This window comes from Antechinus flavipes, chromosome 6, assembly GCF_016432865.1.
Source record: "Antechinus flavipes isolate AdamAnt ecotype Samford, QLD, Australia chromosome 6, AdamAnt_v2, whole genome shotgun sequence".
NCBI lineage: Eukaryota > Metazoa > Chordata > Mammalia > Dasyuromorphia > Dasyuridae > Antechinus > Antechinus flavipes.
The window spans coordinates 114,076,047-114,101,014 of record NC_067403.1 but is presented as its reverse complement, the minus strand read 5'-3'; positions in this window follow the sequence as shown (position 1 = coordinate 114,101,014).

Sequence of the window (24,968 nt, the reverse complement as noted above, 5' to 3'; positions counted from 1 at the left end):
AAGCCAGAATCCTACAATATGTTGTTTACAGGAAACACACCTGAAGCGGGGAGATACATGCAGGTTAAAGGTAAAAGGTTGGAGCAAAATCTACTATGCTTCAGGTGAAGTCAAAAAAGCAGGGGTAGCCATCCTGATCTCAGATCAAGCTAAAGCAAAAATTGACCTAATTAAAAGAGATAAGGAAGGACACTATATCTTGCTAAAGGGTAGCATGGATAATGAAGCACTATCTATATTAAACATATATGCACCAAGTGGGGTAGCATCTAAATTCTTAAAAGAGAAACTAAGAGAGCTGCAAGAAGAAATAGACAGTAAAACTATAATAGTGGGAGATCTTAACCTTGCACTCTCAGAATTAGATAAATCAAACCACAAAATAAATAAGAAAGAAGTCAAAGAGGTAAATAGAATACTAGAAAAGTTAGATATGATAGATCTCTGGAGAAAATGTAATGGAGACAGAAAGGAATACACTTTCTTTTCAGCAGTTCATGGAACCTATACAAAAATTGACCATATATTAGGACACAAAAACCTCAAACTCAAATGCAGTAAGGCAGAAATAGTAAATGCATCCTTTTCAGACCACGATGCAATGAAAATTACATTCAACAAAAAAGCAGGGGGAAGTAGACCAAAAAATAATTGGAAACTAAATAATCTCATACTAAAGAATGATTGGGTGAAACAGCAAATCATAGACATAATTAATAACTTCACCCAAGAAAACGATAATAATGAGACATCATACCAAAATGTATGGGATGCAGCCAAAGCGGTAATAAGGGGAAATCTCATATCTCTAGAGGCCTATTTGTATAAAATAGAGAAAGAGAAGGTCAATGAATTGGGTTTGCAATTAAAAATGCTAGAAAAGGAACAAATTAAAAACCCCCAGTCAAACACTAAACTTGAAATTCTAAAAGTAAAAGGTGAGATCAATAAAATTGAAAGTAAAAAAACTATTGAATTGATTAATAAAACTAAGAGTTGGTTCTATGAAAAAACCAACAAAATAGACAAACCCTTAGTAAATCTGATTAAAAAAAGGAAAGAGGAAAATCAAATTGTTAGTCTTAAAAATGAAAAGGGAGAACTCACCACTAACGAAGAGGAAATTAGAGCAATAATTAGGAGTTACTTTGCCCAACTTTATGCCAATAAATTCGACAACTTAAATGAAATAGAAAAATACCTCCAAAAATACAGCTTGCCCAAACTAATAGAGGAAGAAGTAAATATCCTAAACAGTCCCATCTCAGAAAAAGAAATAGAACAAACTATCAATCAACTCCCTAAGAAAAAATCCCCAGGACCAGATGGATTTACATGTGAATTCTACCAAACATTTAAAGAACAATTAACTCCAATGTTATATAAACTATTTGAAAAAATAGGGATTGAAGGAGTCCTACCAAACTCCTTTTATGACACAGATATGGTACTGATACCTAAACCAGGTAGGCTGAAAACAGAGAAAGAAAATTATAGACCAATCTCCCTAATGAATATTGATGCTAAAATCTTAAATAAAATATTAGCAAAAAGATTACAGAAAATTGTCACCAGGATAATACACTATGACCAAGTAGGATTTATACCAGGAATGCAGGGCTGGTTCAATATTAGGAAAACTATTAGCATAATTGACTATATCAATAACCAAACAAACAAAAACCACATGATCATCTCAATAGATGCAGAAAAAGCATTTGATAAAATCCAACATCCATTCCTAATAAAAACACTTGAGAGCATAGGAATAAATGGACTTTTCCTTAAAATAGTCAGGAGCATATATTTAAAACCATCAGTAAGCATCATATGCAATGGGGAAAAACTGGAACCTTTCCCAGTAAGATCTGGAGTGAAGCAAGGTTGCCCACTATCACCATTATTATTTAATATCGTATTAGAAACACTAGCCTCGGCAATAAGAGTCGAGAAAGATATAAAAGGAATTAGAGTAGGCAATGAGGAAACCAAACTATCACTCTTTGCAGATGATATGATGGTATACCTAGAGAACCCCAGAGATTCTACCAAAAAGCTATTGGAAATAATTCATAATTTTAGCAAAGTAGCTGGCTACAAAATAAATCCCCATAAATCCTCAGCATTTTTATACATCACCAACAAAACCCAACAGCAAGAGATACAAAGAGAAATTCCATTCAGAATAACTGTTGATACCATAAAATATTTGGGAATCTATCTACCAAAGGAAAGTCAGGAATTATATGAGCAAAATTATAAAAAAGTCTCCACACAAATAAAGTCAGACTTAAATAATTGGAAAAAAATTAAGTGCTCTTGAATCGGCCGAGCGAACATAATAAAGATGACAATACTCCCTAAACTAATCTATTTATTTAGTGCTATACCAATCAGACTTCCAAGAAAATATTTTATTGATCTAGAAAAAATAACAACAAAATTCATATGGAACAATAAAAAGTCGAGAATCTCAAGGGAATTAATGAAAAAAAAATCAAATGAGGGTGGCCTAGCTGTACCTGATCTAAAATTATATTATAAAGCAGCAGTCACCAAAACCATTTGGTATTGGCTAAGAAACAGATTAGTGGATCAGTGGAAAAGGCTAGGCTCACAAGACAGAATAGTCAATTATAGCAATCTAGTGTTTGACAAACCCAAAGCCCCTAACTTCTGGGAAAAGAATTCATTATTTGATAAAAACTGCTGGGATAATTGGAAATTAGTATGGCAGAAATTAGGCATGGACCCACACTTAACACCATATACCAAGATAAGATCACAATGGGTCTATGACCTAGGCATAAAGAACGAGACTATAAATAAATTAGAGGAACATAGAATAGTTTATCTCTCAGACTTGTGGAGGAGAAAGAAATTTGTGACCAAAGATGAACTAGAGACCATTACTGATCACAGAATAGAAAATTTCGATTACATCAAATTAAAAAGCTTTTGTACAAATAAAACTAATGCAAACAAGATTAGAAGGGAAGCAACAAACTGGGAAAACATTTTCACAGTTAAAGGTTCTGATAAAGGCCTCATTTCCAAAATATATAGAGAACTGACTCAAATTTATAAGAAATCAAGCCATTCTCCAATTGATAAATGGTCAAAGGATATGAACAGACAATTTTCAGAGGATGAGATTGAAACTATTACCACTCATATGAAAGAGTGTTCCAAATCATTATTGATCAGAGAAATGCAAATTAAGACAACTCTGAGATACCACTACACACCTGTCAGATTGGCTAAGATGACAGGAAAAAATAATGATGAATGTTGGAGGGGATGCGGGAAAACTGGGACACTAATGCATTGTTGGTGGAGTTGCGAACGAATCCAACCATTCTGGAGAGCAATCTGGAATTATGCCCAAAAATTATCAAATTGTGCATACCCTTTGATCCAGCAGTGTTTCTATTGGGCTTATATTCCAAAGAAATACTAAAGAAGGGAAAGGGACCTGTATGTGCCAAAATGTTTGTAGCAGCCCTGTTTGTAGTGGCTAGAAACTGGAAAATGAATGGATGCCCATCAATTGGAGAATGGCTGGGTAAATTGTGGTATATGAATGTTATGGAATATTATTGTTCTGTAAGAAATGACCAGCAGGATGAATACAGAGAGGACTGGCGAGACTTACATGAACTGATGCTAAGTGAAATGAGCAGAACCAGGAGATCATTATACACTTCGACAACGATATTGTATGAGGACATATTTTGATGGAAGTGGATTTCTTTGACAAAGAGACCTGAGTTTCAATTGATAAATGGTGGACAAAAGCAGCTACACCCAAAGAAAGAACACTGGGAAACGAATGTAAACTATCTGCATTTTTGTTTTTCTTCCCGGATTATTTATACCTTCTGAATCCAATTCTCCCTACGCAACAAGAGAACTGTTCGGTTCTGCAAACATATATTGTATCTAGGATATACTGCAACATATCCAACATATAAAGGACTGCTTGCCATCTAGGGGAGGGGGTGGAGGGAGGGAGGGGGAAAAAAAATCGGAACAGAAACGAGTGTCAATATAATGTAATTATTAAATAAAAAATTAAAAAAAAAAAAGATAATTGGCCTAAAAGATTAGACCAAATAGAATGACATGGCAGACTCTGAAAAGGAAAGATCATAATCTTTAAGTTATTAGGTTATTAATTATTAAGTTACTATAAAGGCTTTTTAAAAAAAGGTTGTACTGGAGTTGACCCTGTTTGAAGAGATTTCAGTGGTGGTGTAAGGGGAGTTTATCTCTAAAATGAAAGGATAAACAGTTAATTGTGGGACAGATCAGGACTTAGAATACAATGAATTTGGTGAATGAAATTCGTAAGGAAGAATCAGATCTAAGTAAGGTAGAAAAAGACCTAAAGGATCATATAGTCATCAATCAGTTAGCAAGTACTTGTTAAGCACTTATAAAGAGCTGCTTTAAGTTCTAAGAAGAACCACAGAGGCTATCTAGTCTATTTCGCTCAGGTTATACATAATTGATACTTAAGAAAATTAAATAAATTTCCTGAAGTCCTAAGTAGTCAGTTATTTGTTTGGAAACAAATGCATATCCTCTTACTCTATTCTCTTAATAAACTAAAAAAAAAAAAAAAACTCCATTAATTCTGGTAAGTTCTTGGTTTATCTTTCAGCATTTATCTGGAATACAGTTAGTTATATTCCTGCCAGATAAATGTAAAATTGGGACAACATTCTTTTCAAAAAGATTTCTATCTTTGCCTTTACTAACTTCTGGATACATTGGAAAGAATCAGTTGATTTCCAATTTTAGTTTGTTGACAGTCTTATCTTAGAAGATCATAGTGAAATACTATATCCAATATTTAATTGGCTTTTCTGTGTAGGGAAACAAGATATAATACTCGCTATTGATCATTTCCTTACTTCTTGTCTTGCCCCATGAATTAAAAAATAAAAGAGAGAGAGAGAGAGTTATATAGTGTTAAAACATAACTTTTGCTTTTCAAGTTTAAGATGGAGGTGAGTTCTCTCCAATTCAGGTAAATCTAACCTTAAGGTACAGTGTTAGTATTGATTTGTATTAGTGGAAAGGGTCTACTCATGAGGAGTTCCCAGACTAAAAATAGTACAATGTCTAGCACATACGAAAGACTGAAAAAAAGTTTTTTTCATGAATTTATATTATCATGAACTTGGTCTAAAAAAAGTGAAGGTGAAGTAATCTCATACAAAGGTGGAATGTTTCAGCAGAAGAAATGGATGTCTTAAAAATGTAATTGTAATATCATTGCCAAAATTAAGCTTTAAAACAAATATATTAACTTTTCAAATAGATTATACCAATTATTCTAGATAATACTAGAACAAAACTATGCTATTCAAAGGATATTATGAAAAAAGCTCTAAAGGACTGAAGTGAACTGAACATATGACATGCCTTTGGTAACACTTATATATACATCATTGGTTTCCTAAACTTACTATTTACTCATTTCTGTAGGCTTTTGTAAAGTGCTCATATGTGACTTTAACTCTAAATGCAGTCATCATGACAAACTGCAACAAGGCTATCAATATCCTTAACTGTCAAAGTTGCATAAGGAACTAAGAACAAGCATTGGATATCTGTCTCAGAGAGCGTGAAGTAGAATTTTTTGCCAGTGAAAACAAGATAATGTAATAGCAATATCATTAATCTTCCTAGAACCATATCTACTGCTGAATATATATTATTCACCAGACACTGAATCAATGTTTTCCGTGTAGCTAAGAAGTAAGTACAGTGTTTTTGCTTTTTATAACAGTGAGAGATAGCAGGGAAGATTTTTTTTTTTTAATTTTGTTTTTGTCTTTTTTTTAAAGGTAGATTTTGCAAAATGGCAGAAGCTACCTTTTGCTTTAGAAATCTTAGATCCCAGAATATTAGAGACCCACTACTTTAATTTCTGTATGAACAAGGATCACTTCCATCATATATTCAGCAAATGATTATCAAATGACTGAGATTTTACTACATCCTAAGGCAATGTGTTCCAGTTACAGATGACTTTAATTGTTTTGATTTTTTTTCCCTAGACATCAAATGTAAATTTGCTTCTGTAATTTGCATATATTTTAACCCTACTTCTATCCTCTGGAACCAGTAAGATGAATCTGTTCCATCTTCAACTTAATAGATCTGAAAGTGTTTGAAGATAGCTATGATGAGATTTTTAACTTCCATTTTCTTAATGGCTAAGATTTCTATTTCTTCAGTCACTGTTTGTTAGACATAATTTTGAGAATCACCCTCTTGATTTAACTCTTCTCTAGCTTATCAACCTACAGATGCTAGCATATTGGGAACACTCATTTACTCCAATGTTTAATAGATTCTTCACCCCTTTGATTGAATATAACCTTCAATAAATCTCATATACAATATCCAATTTGCCACACATTGCAAGGATACTAATAGATTCCCTAGATTGTACATCCTTCAATTTTGTTCAACATGAACAAGTAAATTTTTTTAAAAAATTAATTGAATTTCAATTCAATTTATTTATTGAAGACAATCATTACATCATAAGTGTCACATATAGAACCTGAGGACAGTATATGGCCCATAATACTCTCTAGAATTGTGAGAACCAGATTAAAATATTATTAGGAAATATTTAACAAAATTAATTTAAAAACAATAAAACATAGATAATATTTTGATTTTCCATTGTTAATATATAGTGTCATGGTTTTACATATATTTGAATTTGACTTTACATTTTTATGTAGTTTGTTATTTGTTATATATTGCAGCTTATTCTAAATTGCAAGGCCATTACTCATCAACTTCAGTTCTTTTTAGGATGTAGAGTTCAATGATTGGCTACCAAACAATATCATAAGAAGAATAATGGTACTAACACATAGACATTGTTTCAGGAGAAAGTTGTGATTAAGAAAAACAATGTTTGTAATTTCCCAAAGACAATCCCAACTCTTCTGATCCTATTAAATTCTAGACCTAATTCTCTTGCCTATTTGCAGTTATTTTCCAAGGAAGGAAGAAGAGGGAAAGAAGGAAGGAAGGAAGGCATGGGGGAAAGAGAGAGACAGAAAGAGAGAATTAGGAGAGAGAGAAAGAGAGAAAGAGAGAGAGAGAGAGAGAGAGAGAGAGAGAGACAAAGAGACAGAGACAGAGACACAGAGACAGACAGAGACAGAGAAGAAGAGACAGAGATATGGAGACAGACAGAGACAGAGACAGATATGGAGAGAGAGAGAGAGAGAGAGAGAGAGAGAGAAGAAAAAAGAAAAAAAAGGAAAGTAGCTGGTGAGCTCACAGTATAATTTGATCCCTGTTTTCTTCTAATCTTATCTTCATCAATCTCTTCACTTTGTACTTTGCTTTCTTAGTATGTATTATTTTCCATTTCCCCCCTTAAATGCTGTCCATCTCCAGTTGGTCTTTTGTCTTCTTAATTCAGTGTAAGATTCTTCATTATTCAATCGTATTCCATTCATTTGGGCACCAAAGCATCATAGGTTTAGATTTGAAAGGGATGTTGGAGGTCATCTATCCCAAGATTTTTTTTTTCATTTTACAAATAAAGAAATTGAAATCTTGAAAGAGTCAATAGCTTGATTAATGTTCCCCTTCCTATTAAGAGCTGAAATTTGAATTCAGGTTCTCGCATTCAAATCCAACATACTTTTCACTATTTTATGGTGAATGTAAATGTAAGATCTGTTTATCTGTCCATGGTTCAGTTCTCACCTTGTGTCCATAAGGAATAAAATTTTCTTGGTTAAGCCACAAAAATCCAGAATACCAAATTAGTTCTTTGACATAAGGTAAGCAAGCATTTTGCAATTAAGATAATGAAGTCTCTGTAGTTTTAATGACTTGCCTAAGATTTTACAATTAATAAGTAATGGAACCAGAGCTTGAATCAGGTCATTTAATTCTAAGATCAATGCTGTTTTTAGTACACTGTGCTGGAGAAACAGGGGAATCATGGACATATATGATCAAACACCTTGATAACTACTATGCTGACATTATCTATGATTCTAAATCATATAAACTATTTATATGACCATAAGTGAAGCAAGAAATTTTCCATTTTCAGCTATAATTTTCTTAATCTATCTCATATTGCTGCAATTTATATTTTCTATTAATGTTATTAGCTGTCAGTGTAGATAGACCACCAATAACCAAGAGTGAGGAAGACTGAATTCAAATATTACCTGCCTAAGGTATTTGCTAGCTGTATGGAAATAGGCAAGTCATTGCCCATCTCAGTTTCTGCTTGTGTAAAATAAGGTTAATAATAGCACCTACCTTCTAGAATTTTTATGAGGATCAAATTGGATAATATTTCTAAAATGCTCTGCCATCCTTAAATTACTATAAATGAAAATTATTTTTATTGTTATCAACATAATCATTTAATAATATTATTATTAATATTAATTAATATTAATAATTATATTATTGCCATTAATATTATTTTAAATCAGTATGCTTCTATTATCTTCTTGATGAATCTGAATCAAAAGGCACACATTATTTCACTCACTGGTCAATGAAACTGAAAGATAATACTGGTGAAATGTCCCCAGAGAATTATTTGTCTGAGAAGAAACCAATCATATTTTCAATAAATAATCTTTTGAAATTACATTTTTGTCCATGACCATAAAAAATTATCAGTAGTTCTCTTATTTATGGCATCAAATGCAAATTCCTGTATTTAGTGTTACTACATAAGCTAAAGCAATCTATTTTTTCCCAATTTACTTCATATTCTCACACACAGACTTCTACTCCAAATAACCTGCTAATTTTACCTGACTTTATGATTCTATCTTGTTCCCCTTTGCATTAATGTGAGCTGTCTATGGACTCATGACTGAAATAGACGCACTATTCTCTTACACATCTTAGAATCCTTCAGAATTCAATTTATAGGCAAGCGTTTGTCACCTTGAGTTCTTAATGATTTCTGCCTCCTAAATCTTCCTTACATTAACTGATCTATGCATATGTCAAAACACTTTCCTCACAAAGAGAATTTAAGACCCTTGAGGGTAGAAAATGTTTCAAGTTTTTTGCATTTATAATCCCATTACTCAATACTAATTCCTGGGACAAATTTTATATACCTATACACACAAAGATATAAACTTATATAAACACACACACACACACACATATACGTGCATATTTAATGTATATGTGTAAACACATCATGTATACAAATACAATGCATACATTTATATGGATTAAATATGAAAAAATGTGCAATCATTAATTCAAGGGAAAATCATATATGAAATTCTTTGAGGAGTATTGAGCAAGCATTTTCAAAAATGCCAATACTGAAAAAAATCATAATTTCCATTAAAATATTATTTAATATGAAGAATAGTAATAAACCATATGTGTAGTTTATGTAAAAGATTTAAATCTCTTTTGTTCAAGGGTTAAAATGTATTTTTCCTCCTAAGATGACCCCTAAATGTTTTAGACTTCTTTACAACATTAAATATTTAAAATATTTTCAAAACATTAAAATATTTGTAATGATAATTAATACTAAATATTTGAAGTATTTTAAAAACTAGAGCATAGGGATATGGTGCTATGATCTTTATATCTCTAGAAGATGCAGAATTCTTTAAACAAGCTACCATCCTATATACTATATTATCAATATGATAACAATATATTATCAATATGATAACTAGGTGTCAGAATAGGGGACACCAGAAGGATACTATTTTATTAATTTACATAGCCAGGCTGAAAGAAAGCCAAAACTATTTACTTTACCAGAGCTATGACTTTCAGGTTCAGTATAATGGGGACACCTTGATTAACATATTGTATGAAAATTTATTAAACCTCTTTAAACAAAAATAGCAAAGGGAGTAGAAGGAGTTTCTAGAAAAACAGCAACAATCTAACAATAATAATAGGATTTTGGCAGTGGTAAGCAAGAAGGCAATAGTAGCATTTTAAATGTAATTTTCTTTGAGATGTATTAGTACACAGGCCAAATTTATGGGACTTCTGATGTCTATGGGTGGTTCAACTCACTATATGGAGAGTATTCTGAGAAGGGCATGTACATGACCTATGTATACAAATGAGACATAGATGGTATGATAGAAAAAGCACAGGGTTTAAAATCAGAAAAGTGGGATTTGCATTCTGGTTTGGCCATTTACCATCTATTTTACTTGGCTCAAAGGAAGACACCTTTTTAAAGCACTGTTTTCTAATATGTAAAATGAAAAATAATTGTCTTTCCAGATTTGTATTCTGTCTTCTAAGATTTATAATCTATCATGTTTGAATGGAAGGGGGAAAATAACATTCTACTTAAGTACTTTAATATTGATACATGTCCACAAACCCCTAAAAATGTCTCTATTCCTTCTACATTAGATTAGTTTTTTTTTTTTTTTTTTTATCAAGGATTCTTAAATTTTTTTCTACTTGTTATCCCTTTGTGCATGAAAAATTTTTACATGACTCTGGATATATACTATAAAATAGGTATCCAAATCAAACATTTAATGATAATAAATCATAATTTTTCCACCCACATGTTCATTTACAAGACCCCACAGGAAGTGTTAAATCATACTTAAGAAGCTAGTCTTTTATAAATGAAATTTCCAATAACAACTTTTATCAAAGTTATGCATTCTTGCTTTCATATATGTAGCAATATAACTTAAATAATTAGAATGAATAAATATAAATACAATTTGAAGCAAAGTATAATAAAATAAAATATACAGGAATGACAGATTGTATCTTACTCTTTACTAATTGTAAATTAATTAAAAATATAAATATAAATTTGATTTTGGATCTATTATTAATATTGTCTTGACATGTTTTATTTTTTGCAAGTAGAACAATATTAAGTCTTCTTTTTCTATGTACAACTGCAGAGGGGGAATGTTATTAAACTTTTTGTAAAAAATTCAATTCAATTAATGTTCATTGTTTGCTAATAGTAAATTCAAGTACTGTACCATCTTAACATTTTTTTTTAATGTTTATTGCTTCTTACCAGGTTAAGTAGTTGTTAACAAAATGAAAAACTCTTACATGTTCCACTTAATACATTATCTCATCCTTATTTCTGACTTATTCTCACTCCATTGAACTATTGGATTTTGTATATTGAATAAAAATAGATATTTTCCCTCATTAACCTTCTTGCCTTGAAAACAACCTTTTCAGTCACTCCAAGTCTCATGAACCTAGTTTTTAATAACTATAGATTCATCATACTATTGGCATTATTTTATATTTATCCTTTTCCAGATGATTTCTATGAACCTTTGACTTTACTACTTATTAATAGTTGCTCATTTTGATACCAGTATGCTATACACAAAATATTTTTTCTCAAATATTTTCTCTTAATGTCTTCAAAATTAAAAGAAATACATGAAAACTTAAAAAAAAACTAACAATGATTTAACTTAAATAAATTATTCTTAAAACTCCAATAATTTCTTTAGAAGTACATTGATATTTATCAAGCAGTTGCCATACAAATGGGTTAATAAAATACTTTTTAAAATTGTGGATGATGTAAATAATTTAATTATGATGGTACTCAATGTACATGAAGAGCTTGACTCAGGAAATCTCTCTATCTCTCTCTGTCTGTCTCTCTTTTTAAAACTTATACTGAACAGATTGGAAAATGCTCACCTTCACAAAGATTCTATACATACAGAGGAGAGAAATGCTTCTAAATATTTTGCTGCTACAAATATTTTGCTACCATAAAGACACACATTGATAGTCTACTATTCCTTTTAGAAAGAAAGTAAAAAAAAGTTGCTTTTTCCTTGAAATTTATCTCCTTAAACTATGTGAGACAAAAGCTGCAGTATTTGCATTCTTGCAAATCTGGTTAGGATCAGCACATTAATTTCAGTAGTTTTGCTGGCTCTGCAAAATTTTTGTACCACTATTAATTTTTGTAGGTGTGTGCAATATAGTTATACTTTGCTAAGCTTTTAATACTATGTCTATTTTGTGTGGATAAATGTAATTTAGATCCAGTGTACAACTTGTTTAAAGAGAAATAGGCAGAAAATTAAAATAGAAAAATTGGGAGCCCATGGCATCAAGATTTAACTGAAAAGTTATGGTGAGATAATATTAAACTATGATGTGATTTTGAAAAATAATGAGAAAGTTATTGAAACATTCATAGAAAGGACATACAGTTAATAAATACAGAAAGAAATAATGTATGTTTTGTTTGGTTGTAAGAACATACTGAGAATGAGTGGGGGGATGGGAAACAGAAAACTGCACAGAGATGTTAAGAAAAAGTTGGAAAATTGATTAAATGGAAAATCAATGAGACTCACAGTAGCAAAAAATCACAAAATGGTTTTAGAAGGCAAGAACATTTATGGGGAAAGTAAAAAAAGATTTTTTTCTTATACAACTGAAAAAAGTACATAGTTAAATTTTTTTTCTAGACTTATTTTTGTACATTGAAAATGGTATAATAAATAACATTAGAGCTGAGTCTTTTTAAGGATGAATGATCATAATAATTCGATTTCTGATGTTTGCAAAGATATGCTGTGTTCAAAAGATAAGAACTGAAAATATTGAATCATTAAGTGGAATTGTTGGAAGGTATGTGACAAAATGATCGGAATGATTTGAAATCAACTATTTCAGAAATAATCTCTGGAAAATATGAAATAATTAAAAATATAATTAATATGCTAAATTATTGTACAATCTACCCAATGCAATTGTCAGTGAAAATTATAAGAATTCTAACTGAATTGGGACTAATAGCAGTAATTAAAATTCAAAAAAGGAATGTCATGGTTTGCAAATAAGTGTATATGTATGTGTGCATTCATGTGCATGTGTGCACTTTAAATGAAGTCAAATGTAGTGTTAAAAAGAGATGATAAATTAAAAAGCTTAGGAATCAAAGTCCCATATTAATTCATAGGAAAATGACAGTTAAGTAAAAAGCTATTCCCATGGTTCTGTCAACATCAGTTTTGATAGGGGGTAATATTAGTTCTATCTATCTCAGGTCTCTACAAAGATCACCAAGATTACAAATTATAGTCACATTGATCATTTGTGGGTCAAAGAACCTTCACAGTAGGAGTCACGCCAGCAATACTTATTTATGTTTCATGGAAATATTAAATGTGTCTAAAATGTATTTCTTTTATCTGTGGGATAAACTAGAAATAATAGTCAATTTTCCCAGAATTCTTCTTGACAAGTAATGATTCTTAGGTTTTGGCCCTGGGACCAGATATTTAGCATATTCACCATGGAATTAAATAATGGTTTATTTGATATGGCAATAACTAACAAGGAATAAAGGCAGTGAAAAGAGCTCTCTTAATTCTTTTGAAGGCAAAGCTTGCAATTCTAAATGGCTTGAAAATATCCAAATAGAAGTTAGGCTTTTTAGTTTTGTGTATAATGCTTTTCACATGTTAGGAACTTGATTAATAATTAAATGAATGGATATATGTAATGCCTGCATGTAATGCAATATTGTGTGGAATGAAAAAGCTATTCCCATGATGCTGTCAACATCATGGAATGAAAGCATCAAGTATAGTCATTGCAGACTTTTTAATAAAGTTTTTTTTTTTTTTAAGTTTAAAAATGTTATTTCCTTTTATGTTCACAATAACCTTGAGAGGCAAGTGCTTTTATCCCTATTTTAAAGACGCAGAAACTGAGGCAAAGTTTAAATGATTTGGCCTCTATCATATGACTAATGTTTGAGGTCTCATTTATATTTAGGTCTCCCTGAGTTCAAGTCCAACACCATATCTAATTAACCACCTATTTAGAGTAAGTCCTTTTTTTGATAATAGCTTTTTATTTTCAAAATACATACAAAGATAGTATTCAATAATTCACCCTAGTAAAATCTTGTGGTCCAATTTTTTTTCCTCATCCCTCCACTCCCTCCCCTAGATAGCAAATAATCCAATATAGATTAAACATGTGCAATTCTATACACATTTCCACATTTATCATGCTGCACAAGAAAAAATCAGATCAAAAATGAAAAAGAAAGAGAAAAAAAAAAGCAAGCAAACAATAAAAAAGTGAAAACAATATGTTGTAATCCACATTCAATCCCCATGGTCCTCTATCTGTCCATCACAAGTCTAGTCTGAATAACCTCATTATTGAAAAGAGCCAAGTCCATCACAGTTGATCATCATATAATCTTGTTGTTGCTATACATAGCAACTTCACTTAGCACCAGTTCTTGTAAGTCTCTCCAGGTGTATCTGAAATCATCCTGCTGATTGTTTCTTCCTTAACATTCACATAACATAACATATTCAGCCATTTCACCATCTCTTGGGCATCCACTCTCTTTCCAGATACTTGTCATTACAAAAAAAGTTTGCTACAAGCATTTTTGCACATGTGGGTCCTTTTGCCTTTTTTTTTTTTTTATGATTTCTTTGGGATACAGACCCAGTAGAGACACTATTGGATTTTTTTTTTAATAATTTTTGATTGATAGAACACATGCCAGGGTAATTTTTTACAGCATTATCCCTTGCATTCACTTCTGTTCCGAATTTTCCCCTCCCTCCCTTCACCCCCTCCCCCAGATGGCAAGAGTCCTTTACATGTTGAATGGGTTGCAGTATATCCTAGATACAATATATGTGTGCAGAACCGAACAGTTTTCTTGTTGCACAGGGAGAATTGAATTCAGAAGGTATAAATAACCCGGGAAGAAAAACAAAAATGCAAGCAATTTATATTCATTTCCCAGTGTTCTTTCTCTGGGTGTAGCTGCTTCTGTCCATCTTTGATCAATTAAGGCTCTCTTTTTTGAAGAGGTCCACTTCCATCAGAATACATCCTCAAACAGTATCGTTGTTGAGGTATATAATGATCTCCTGGTTCTGCTCATTTCACTCAGCATCAGTTCATGTAAGTCTCGCCAGTCCTCTCTGTATTCATCCTGCTGGTCATTCCTTACAGAACAATAATATTCCATAACATTCATATACCACAATTTACTCAACCATTCTCCAATTGATGGACATCCTTTCATTTTCCAGCTTCTAGCCACTACAAACAGGGCTGCCACAAACATTTTGGCACATACAGGTCCCTTTCCTTTCTTTAGTATCTCTTTGGGGTATAAGCCCAGTAGAAACACTGCTGGATCAAAGGGTATGCACAGTTTTATAACTTTTTGAGCATAGTTCCAAATTGCTCTCCAGAATGGCTGGATGTGTTCACAATTCCACCAACAATGTATCAGTGAGACCCTATTGGATTAAAGAGTATCCACAGTTTGATGGTCCTTTGAGCATAGTTACAAATTGCTCTCTAGAATAATTGAATCAGTTCACAACTCCATCAATAATATATTAGTATCCCAATTTTCCAACGTCCCCTCCAACATTTATGATTATCTTTTCCTGTCATTTTACTCACTGTGAGAGGTACGTAGTGGTATCTCAGAGTTGTCTTAATTTGCATTTCTCTAATCAATAGTGATTTAGAGCATTTTTTTATATGACTAGAAATGATTTTAATTTCTTCATCTGAAAAATTATCTGCTCATATTCTTTACTATCAATTGGAGAATGGCTTGTAGAGAATAAGTTCTTAATAAACTGATATACAAAAGAATAAATCTATGAAATTTAATCAATCCATTGACAATGACTGGATGCTTCTATATTGACCTCAGTTCTTATGTAAGAAATATTTGAAAACAGTTTTTGAGGAAGATATATAGGTACACTATATTCCAAAATGTATCAGATTTAGACTTCATAAATTCAAAAAACCAAAATGTATTCATTGAATTATATATTTATTCCTCTTGAGAGTCATTGCACAAGTCATAGTTAATATACATGGAATAAAACAACTATTGCTCCAAAGTTATGAGCTTTTCACTCAGTGTTTGTTAGTTTGTTTTTGGTGAGGCAATCGGGCTCAAGTCACTTGCCTAGATTCACACAGCTAGTAAGTTTTAAATGTGGGAGTTCAGATTTGAATTCATATCTTTTTGACTTCAGGGCTGGGATACTATCCACTTCAACATATATCTGTCCCTCAGTGTTATTCAACATTATTGCTGATATTATAGATAAGTAGATAAATTGATCACTAGATAGATTGATAGGTAGATAGATAAATGATAGAGCATTTAAATTCTTTCTATGTGCCAACCATTAATGATGTAATAACATCCATGTGACAAACTTGTTCTGGGAAGAATGTTTTGTTAAAATTCATAAACATACTCAATGGCATTAATTGGTGGTTCTCACAGTTTTTGGTTTCAAGACTCCTTTATGCTATTAAAATAATTGCTCACTCAAATTGCATTTGTTTATATAAATTATGTCTAAAGATAGTTACCAGGAATAAAATGTCTCAAATTTTTTAAAAAATAGGAGTCTCCAGACCACAGTTTGAGAACTCATGGTCTTGTTAAATTTGAAAAGTAATCAAATACTTAACTACACAACCAAACACACATACACACATTCGCATCCCCAGATAGCTGATGAATTCTTCATCAAAAACATTAATAATCAAAATTTGTCATCTTCCTCGGCCTGCCATATTTTATCTTTTAGTGATCTATTCTTACAAGGTTGGAAGAGTCATGAAGGACCAACCAGCTTTCTGTTTGTTTGATTTTTGCTTTTAGTGACCTCTCTTCATTGCTTTATTTATATTTCTTTCATTCGTCCAATCTTACTTAAAGGAGCATTCTCTTGAGCTCAATATTTTAAACATTATTTTCCCCTTTGTCAGTCATATGATGATCTCATTAAATGACAGGATTTCAACTCATTTTGAAAACGTTTATGGAAAAACCTAATTCTACCCTTAGCTCTTCCCAAGTGAAAAACCTGGAATTTAGTATATTCTTTTTATGTTTTCTTTGGATATATATGTTCATATATCCAAGGTTGCACTGAATTGAATTTGCATACACATGAGTTTATTCTTGTTACCCACTTCATTTCAAAAGTAATATTGCAATAGATATCTATAATTATGTATAGTTGTGGGCAGCTAAGTGATATTGTGGATAGTGTTCTGGGTCTGAAGTCAGAAAGACTCATTTTCCTCAGTTCAAATCCAGCCCCAGATACTGATTTGCTGTGTAGCCTTGCACAAGGCTCTTATTCTTCTTTCTCCCAGTTTCCTAATCTAAAAAATGAGTTGGAGAGAAAAGGAAAACAAAACAAAACAAAACAAAAAACAACTCCAGTGTCTTTACTAAGAAAAAAACCAAATAAGGTCAAGAAGAGACAGGCATGAGTAGAAATCCAAATTACAACAAATAGATGTGCCTACAGAGATCAATGAAACTTGATATGCTGCTTACACTAAGATTCATTGTGATTAGTATTTGTTATTGCTGAAAGAAAGAACAAAAGAAGAAAACAAGCATAGCTTAAGCACTATGTGCCAGAAAAAAAATGCAAGAAATATAAAAGCAATCAAGAAGAGAAGTCCTCAAAGAGCTTACATTACAATATAAGAAAGCTAATACACAAAAAATGGATAAAAATCTGAGGGAAAAGAGATACATTTAGCATGTTCCCAGGGCATGATTTTGAAGTCAAGAATACAAAACATGACCAAATAGAGAATGAAGTGATCTGAAGCCCTCCACAAAATACAGGCCAAAGAAAGAATTCACCAATGATCAATCTTTGATTACTGTTTGAAAAAAAAATCATAAAGAATGATTCTGACATATTTGTGGTAGGACTTAAGTCTTTAGTTAGATGAACCCAATTATTTAACAGCATATGGCAGCCCTGGTGGTTTCAGATTCCACAACTTTTCTAGGTTACCATTAGATGTTAGAAGTAATCACTACTGCCTAGGAGATCAAACCTGCCAATGTGAAAGTTGATGAATAAATTATACTATATAACATATACATTTTAGGATATGGGCAGTATGTTTTTTTTCCTTCATTATACCTATCTTTCAGAAAGGCTTTTGTTTTCTTTTTCACTGCTCCCCTCTTTCCCCATTCTGTGAAGGTGAAGAAATCAATTCTTAATAATTAGGGGGAAATAAAATTTAGTTTGAATATATATATACACACACATACACACACACACACACACACACACATATATACCATTCCTAATGCCTAAAAAGTTAGAATGAAATATTGAAGTAATAGATTTTTTAAAAGCCAGTCTAGGATAAGAAAAACCTGGGTTCAAGTCCTTCATCTATCACATACTGACTAGAATTCTATTTAATCTTTAATTGAGTGCTCCTACAGAACTTTCTAAGGGTATATCAATACCTATTGGCCGCTGGTGAAGGTAAAACCATATACACCATCACTGAAATTTTATGTCTATTCTTAACAAAGTCACTTTTAATTTGCTAATCTGTGTACCTGATGAATTCTGTAATTTAAATGTAAATTCCAGGAGTTCAGGGACTGTTTCATTTTTTTTTTTTTTTGTCTTTGCATTCTGAGTAGCATAATTCTTGACATATAAGTATTTGTTGAATTTGTAATTAAGATCATGCATATTTTTTATGCCATTTATCTTCCTTCTTTTTCAGAATAAGCCTTACTTGTCTTTCTGCTATTGGTAACTTTGTGATTGGGAAAATGCCCATTGTTAGTTACCTGGTAATTATATTAATATTTTGACTTCATCCTATATGACTTTTACCTGTCTTCATTAGCTTTTCATATTTATTAAAATGTTATAGTCAATCTTTAATTGTCTTAGTGGATCTCTGATCTATTCATGTGAGTACTCTTTCAAATGTGACAGATTGCATCTTTTGGTCTATTTCAGCTTATAAATTCTTCATAGAAAATCTGTGCATTATGATAGATATCCTGATCTAATTCAGAGATTCTTAACCTTGAGTTTGGTAATATTTTTTAATGTCATGATAAGTATATGATTGGTTTCCTTTTTCAATTCTTTATATCTTGTTTTAAGCATATCAAATTCTATTGGTTTTAGAAGCCTAAGGTACCATAATACTCTTCTATCTAACTTGTAACTAAAAATTTCCATTTGCATTGTTTGCCAGTTTATAAGGTAAGCTCTTTGAGAGTAGAGACTGTGTTAATTTTCTGTTTACTTCCCCAATACTTAACAGTATCTTGTACTTGATAAACAAGAAATAAATGGTTCATTCATTTATTCACTTGTTCATTCATTTTTCTAAAGGGATGTCCATAGGCTTAATCAGACTTCCAAAGAGTGAATAATAAAGATCACTATGACTTTTTTGCCTATCAGCATAGTACTTCCACTATATGACTATTCAACTTCTTTTTCTTTTCCTCAGTTTCTAGATAATATTTCTCATGCCATTTCTCACATGTAGTTCCTTATTGGTAATATGCTACAGCTTCTGTATGCTCATCATGTCTATCTCTATCATCATTTGAGTAACTTAAATTTTAGATTCTTCTATGATTTGCAAAGTCAATGATTTTTTCAAACAGATAGCATAATCTATATAAGAAAAATGTTCATGTAGACTAGTTGGGCAGTGGATAGAATGTTTAGCCCAAATCTAGCTTGAGATATAGAAGCTATGAGTAGATAATTTATCCTCTGTCTCAGTTTGATCAATTATAAAATGGAGATCATAATAGCATTCATCTCCCAGCCTTTTTGTGAAGATCAAATGAGATATTTGTCAAGCATTTAATACAGTACATAGCACATAGTAGGGATTTAATCAATGCTTATTCTCTCTCTGTTTCTGTCTTTATCTCTTTCCTTACATTAAATGGAAAGTTAAATCATATCACATTATTTCACTTAGGGGAAGAGCATTTGTTTTGGTACATAGAAACAATAGATAAATCAATAGATATAGGTATGTACATATCATGTACAATGATATATAATATGTCCATATATATTATATACAAATATATGCATATATAGATATATAAAATATATGTGCATATATTTGTATATGTATATTTTGAATGTGTGTATGACAGCTTTCCTGTGTCACATTAGTTTATATATGTTCTAAGGAAAAGACAGGAAGAAATAAAGAATGAGAAATATCTTCAAATCATTTTACATTCAGAGTCTATATATTTAAAATAACGTAAAAGGATTTTAACTTTGATATGCAGGCAAGTGTCCTTTCTATTATTTCTGCCACTTTAGATTTCCTTAAATATACCAAGACCTTTCTGTATTTGATGGAAATGATAAATTCTTATCAATCTCCAGTTGTCATTGAGCAGCTGTACTCCATATAGACAGAGCTTTTCCAAAGTGATGAGAATTTTAAAGCTTTTGTTGCTTAGACAGCCAAAAGCTGAATATAAATAAATGGATTTGTACTTGTAAAATATACGAAAGAACACATGTTGTCTTGAAAAACAAGAAAGTAGAAATCCTTTTTTCTTGTGTATTAATGATGATGACAACTATGAGTATGCCAGCTTTCTGTTACTACAGAACCATAAATTCTCTCCATCAAATGGAGGATACAGGTGTCTTAACAGCTGTGGAACTCAATGAAATGAATAGCAAAAAGTCAGCAAGAGACTGGCAAGCTTTATCAGTCACATAAAACAAGCAGACTCTTATGTGGGTCTGTCCCATGATGGGAATTAAATTGAGAATGAGGAGGGTGATGTAGATGGGACAAAAAATGATATTATGATTTATATTACTTAGTGATGGTAATTTATTAATATGTATTTAGCATTGATAAATCAGAAAAAAACTTAAGAATATTCATTCTTCTGAAGAGTTATATAAAAGACCATAGCATATACCTGAAAGCACATTAGAGGTCATTAGATACAAATTTCTTATTTTACTAATAATGAAACTAAACTTCAAAGAGATTTAACTTTTATCATTTTTAAAGAAAATTATGAACTTAAATATCATCATGACTAGCCTAGTATTAAGCTCATTAATGCAATAGAGTCATGAAGATCTGAATTGTTACCTCAGATTCTTACTAATAATGGAGTGTTGGACAATTCATAACCTCTCAGACTCAATTTTCTCATCTGTAAATACAGGAATAATAATATATCCTAATTCACAAGATTATTATAAGAATGAAAATGAGATAGCATATCTAAAAAAGTGTTGGAAATGATAAAATTCCATATAAATGTATAGGCAAAACAAAATTTAAAAAAGAAAATTCTACAGGAACCTGTGAATTAGTTTTTTATTTATTTATTTAAATACATTCTAAATTATATATCAATTCCAAGACTAAGCTGCTCTGTCTCCTGAAATTTTTTCTGCTCTGTATATTTTTAGTATTTTGATTCTTGCTTTTTCTTTTTTTAAAAAATTACCATCACCATCTTCTTTCTCAATTCTTTCTTTCCACAAAATAAGAGTATTTATTCCCAAGTAATAAATGCTTGCACTCAAGAAAATAAATTTCACAATTGACTCGGATTATATCATTCTCTGTCTGTAGCGAATCTCATCACCAACAAAAACGTAGGGATGTTGAGGACATGTTTCTGCATCAATTTTTTAATATCATGACTGGCCTTTATATATTAATCAAAAATTTGATCATTTAAAGTAATTTTCTTTTGACATATTATAATCTCATTATAAATTATTCTGTTAGTTCTGTTTTGTTTAATTTTGTTTTTCCTTTTCTTGCTCCTCCTCTTCCTCCTCCTCTTCTTCCTCTTGCTTTTCTTCCTTTTCTTCCTCTTCCTCTTCCTCCTCCTTCTCTGGCACAGTGGCCAGACTCATTTACACCATTTTAGCAGACAGCCAAAACCAACCTGAGAGTAATTGAAAGGTCTCAAAACCATTGAGTTAGGGGGGTGTCTACCCCAAGCATGTGGTAACTTCCCCTGGTGGAATATGTGGGTGAGAAAAATTTATTGTACAACTATGAAAATAGAAGAAGCAGATATTGTGAACACTTAGAGCAGGTGATATACTAAAGACGCCAAGGACATATGCTATATGTAGTCATCACCACTCATCTTGACACTGTCCTGTCATGGCTGAGGACTTTGTGCAACTCTGACTCACTTAAATCCAATTGATCCATGAAGCAAAAGACCTCATCTATATATCATTTACCATCTCTTTCTATCTCAAAGTCTTGTGGCAAAGGATAAGTGATAAAGCAGCAGGTGCGTATAACCTGGAATTGTAGTCACAATCTTGCACACAGAAAACCCAGACCACAGGATAGTCTTCTCACTGAAGCAGCAGTGAGATTCAGCAGCCCCTGGGTATCTGAGCATTTTTTTAAAGATCACACTGCTCACATCCAGCTGTGAGGAAAGGATTAGAAAAGGTATCCTAAAAATTGTCTGCTTACCAAATTTTGACCTGAATATAACAACAGTATGACCATCCTGTGGTCAAAATAACAACAAAAAAGTACAAAAACTTTTGCAAAGTTGATCGCACTCATCATAAATACCCAAAATGTCCTCATACTTATAGAGAAAATCCAATAGCTCTGAAAGACAAATAGCTCTTGTTGGAAGAGAACTCAGCAAATGCCACTTTCAAATAGAAGTCCTAAGTGAAATAAAGCTGTCAAGTGAAGGTCAGCTTATTGATGTCAGTGCTGAATGCACATTTTTCTAGAGTGGTAACAAGGATAGGGAGCTCCAGAAAAGAGATGTAAGTTTTACAATCAAAACTAATTTAGTCAACAAGCTTGTATGCCTATCAAATGGATGAACAACAGGCTCATGACAATGTGATTGCCACTTGCAGGAGAATGCCATGCCATTGTCATCAGTGCCTATATTCCCACTATGATAAACACTGATATGACCAAGGAAAAATTTTATGAAGACCTAGATATCCTTTTCATTAATGTACAGAAGAGACAAGCTTATAATTCTAGGAACTATATAATTCTATATAATATATAAACTATATATTATAATTCTGGGAACTAATGCTAGAATAAGCTCACATGACCAGATACAACAGGGAGTTCTTGAGATGAATGGAGATGGAAACAGCAGCATCAATGGTCACTTATTATGGAGCATCTAATGCCCTCTCATCACTAACACTGCCTTCCATTAACCTATATGAAATAAAAATTTGTGGATGGACCCTCATAACAAACATTGGAATTTAATAGACTATGTTATTGTATGGGAAAGAGACAGGATCTTAGAGTGACAAGCAATGTATGACACAGATTGCTGGATGGTTCACAAACTTATTCTCTCCAAACTAAATATTTGCATTCAACAAAAACAGCAGCCCCAAGGCAAAATTACTACCAGAAGAATTAATGTCACAGATTAGAGTAATTTTCTGAGAGAGAACAGTTTGGCGCTAACTTAGAGGGAAAATTGAGCCAGCAGAGTTGGCAACAGTGGAGTAGAAAAGGAGCGGACAGCTTTCATATATTTGGTGTATAGCATTGCATTTGCTCATCTGGGTCAGAAAATTTGCAAATAGAAAGAATAGTTTGATAAAAGTGATGGGGAAATTCAAATAAAAATAAATGGGAAGGGGGAAAACAAGAACTCTACAGGATATATCAATATATACAATTCTAGGAAGGCAGCATTTAATTCTATCAAAAGTTATTTGCAAGCAAAGCTTAAAAAGATACAGGATTTTTGGCTCAATAAGAAGGCAGATGTAATCCAGTTTTATGCTGATAGTTACAATCCATGATACTTTTATGAAGCCCCCAAATTATTTATGGAATGAAGACCTATGGCTCAATGCTCATAAAGCCACATAAAGAATATGATCCTAGAGGGATGGACTGAACACTTTTGTACTGTTGTCAAACCATCATAAATCAATATTGAAGCCATTGACCATTTACCTAAGGTTGAAGTTTATCCCCATCTAGCTGAAGTTCCAACTGAAATAGTGGTTTGAATTCTGTTATGCTCTATTCATGTGACAAAGAAGGTGGGAGATACTATACTGGCTGAAATGTACAAGATAGGGGTCCATTGCTCATACAAAAGCTTGATACAGGTAAACTTTGTAGAAAGCTGTCCCCTTTTGATGTATAAAATTAATACTCTGAATTTGTGTCCCCTTTGATCTGTAAAGAAGGGAGATTCGAGTCTCCGGACCTCCTGGGAAACATATCTCCCCAGACAAGTTAAGTGTTATCATCCTATTGGGCTTTTTCTAAGGTAAATTACCCCCCTCCCCATTGGTAGTTGGATCCTCATTCAGAAAACCTTGGAAGTGATTTCCATTCAATTGGAGATCTGGGCCTGGGGACTTTAGCTTTCTTTTCAATTTGAAACTTCAGACTCATATTTCCTATTAAAGTACAATTTGGGGCTCATTTCTTAGCAGAAGCCCAAAGCAGGACCATGCCTTGTCAAGGAATTTCTCTCTCTTCTTGGCATAGCTGCCTGTCAGATCCCCTGCCTACAGTGAAGATATTCTCTTTTCAGTGTTAACACCTCTGTTTGTCTCTCTGACAGAGATTCTCTCTGACAGAGGATTTCTCTGCTAGGATCTTTATCTCTCTGCCAGGACTTTGTCACTCAGAAATCAGTCTACCTAGCAAAAGCTGATTTCCACAGTGCCAACAATAAACTTCCTTGTACCAGTCTAATATTTAGGGTTCATAAATTCTTTTACATTGGGCCTGTGCTAACCAAAGAGGGGTCCCACAACTCTCTGCAAGCTGACCAAAATTTTCAGGATTATATGGCAAGAGAAGGATTATGTTAAGATGAATTCAAGGATTCTTCTACTGCCCACCTCTAAAAAGATAAAGGAATAGATTGTCCTGTGACAATCATAGGGGATGGAGTATCTCTCTTAGTCATTGCTGGCAAGATTCTTGCCAGAGTACTCCTGAATAGTCTGATCCTTCACCTGAAGATGGTTATCTACCTGAGAGCCATTGTGGCTTCAGAAGGGGCCAAGGAATAGTCAGTA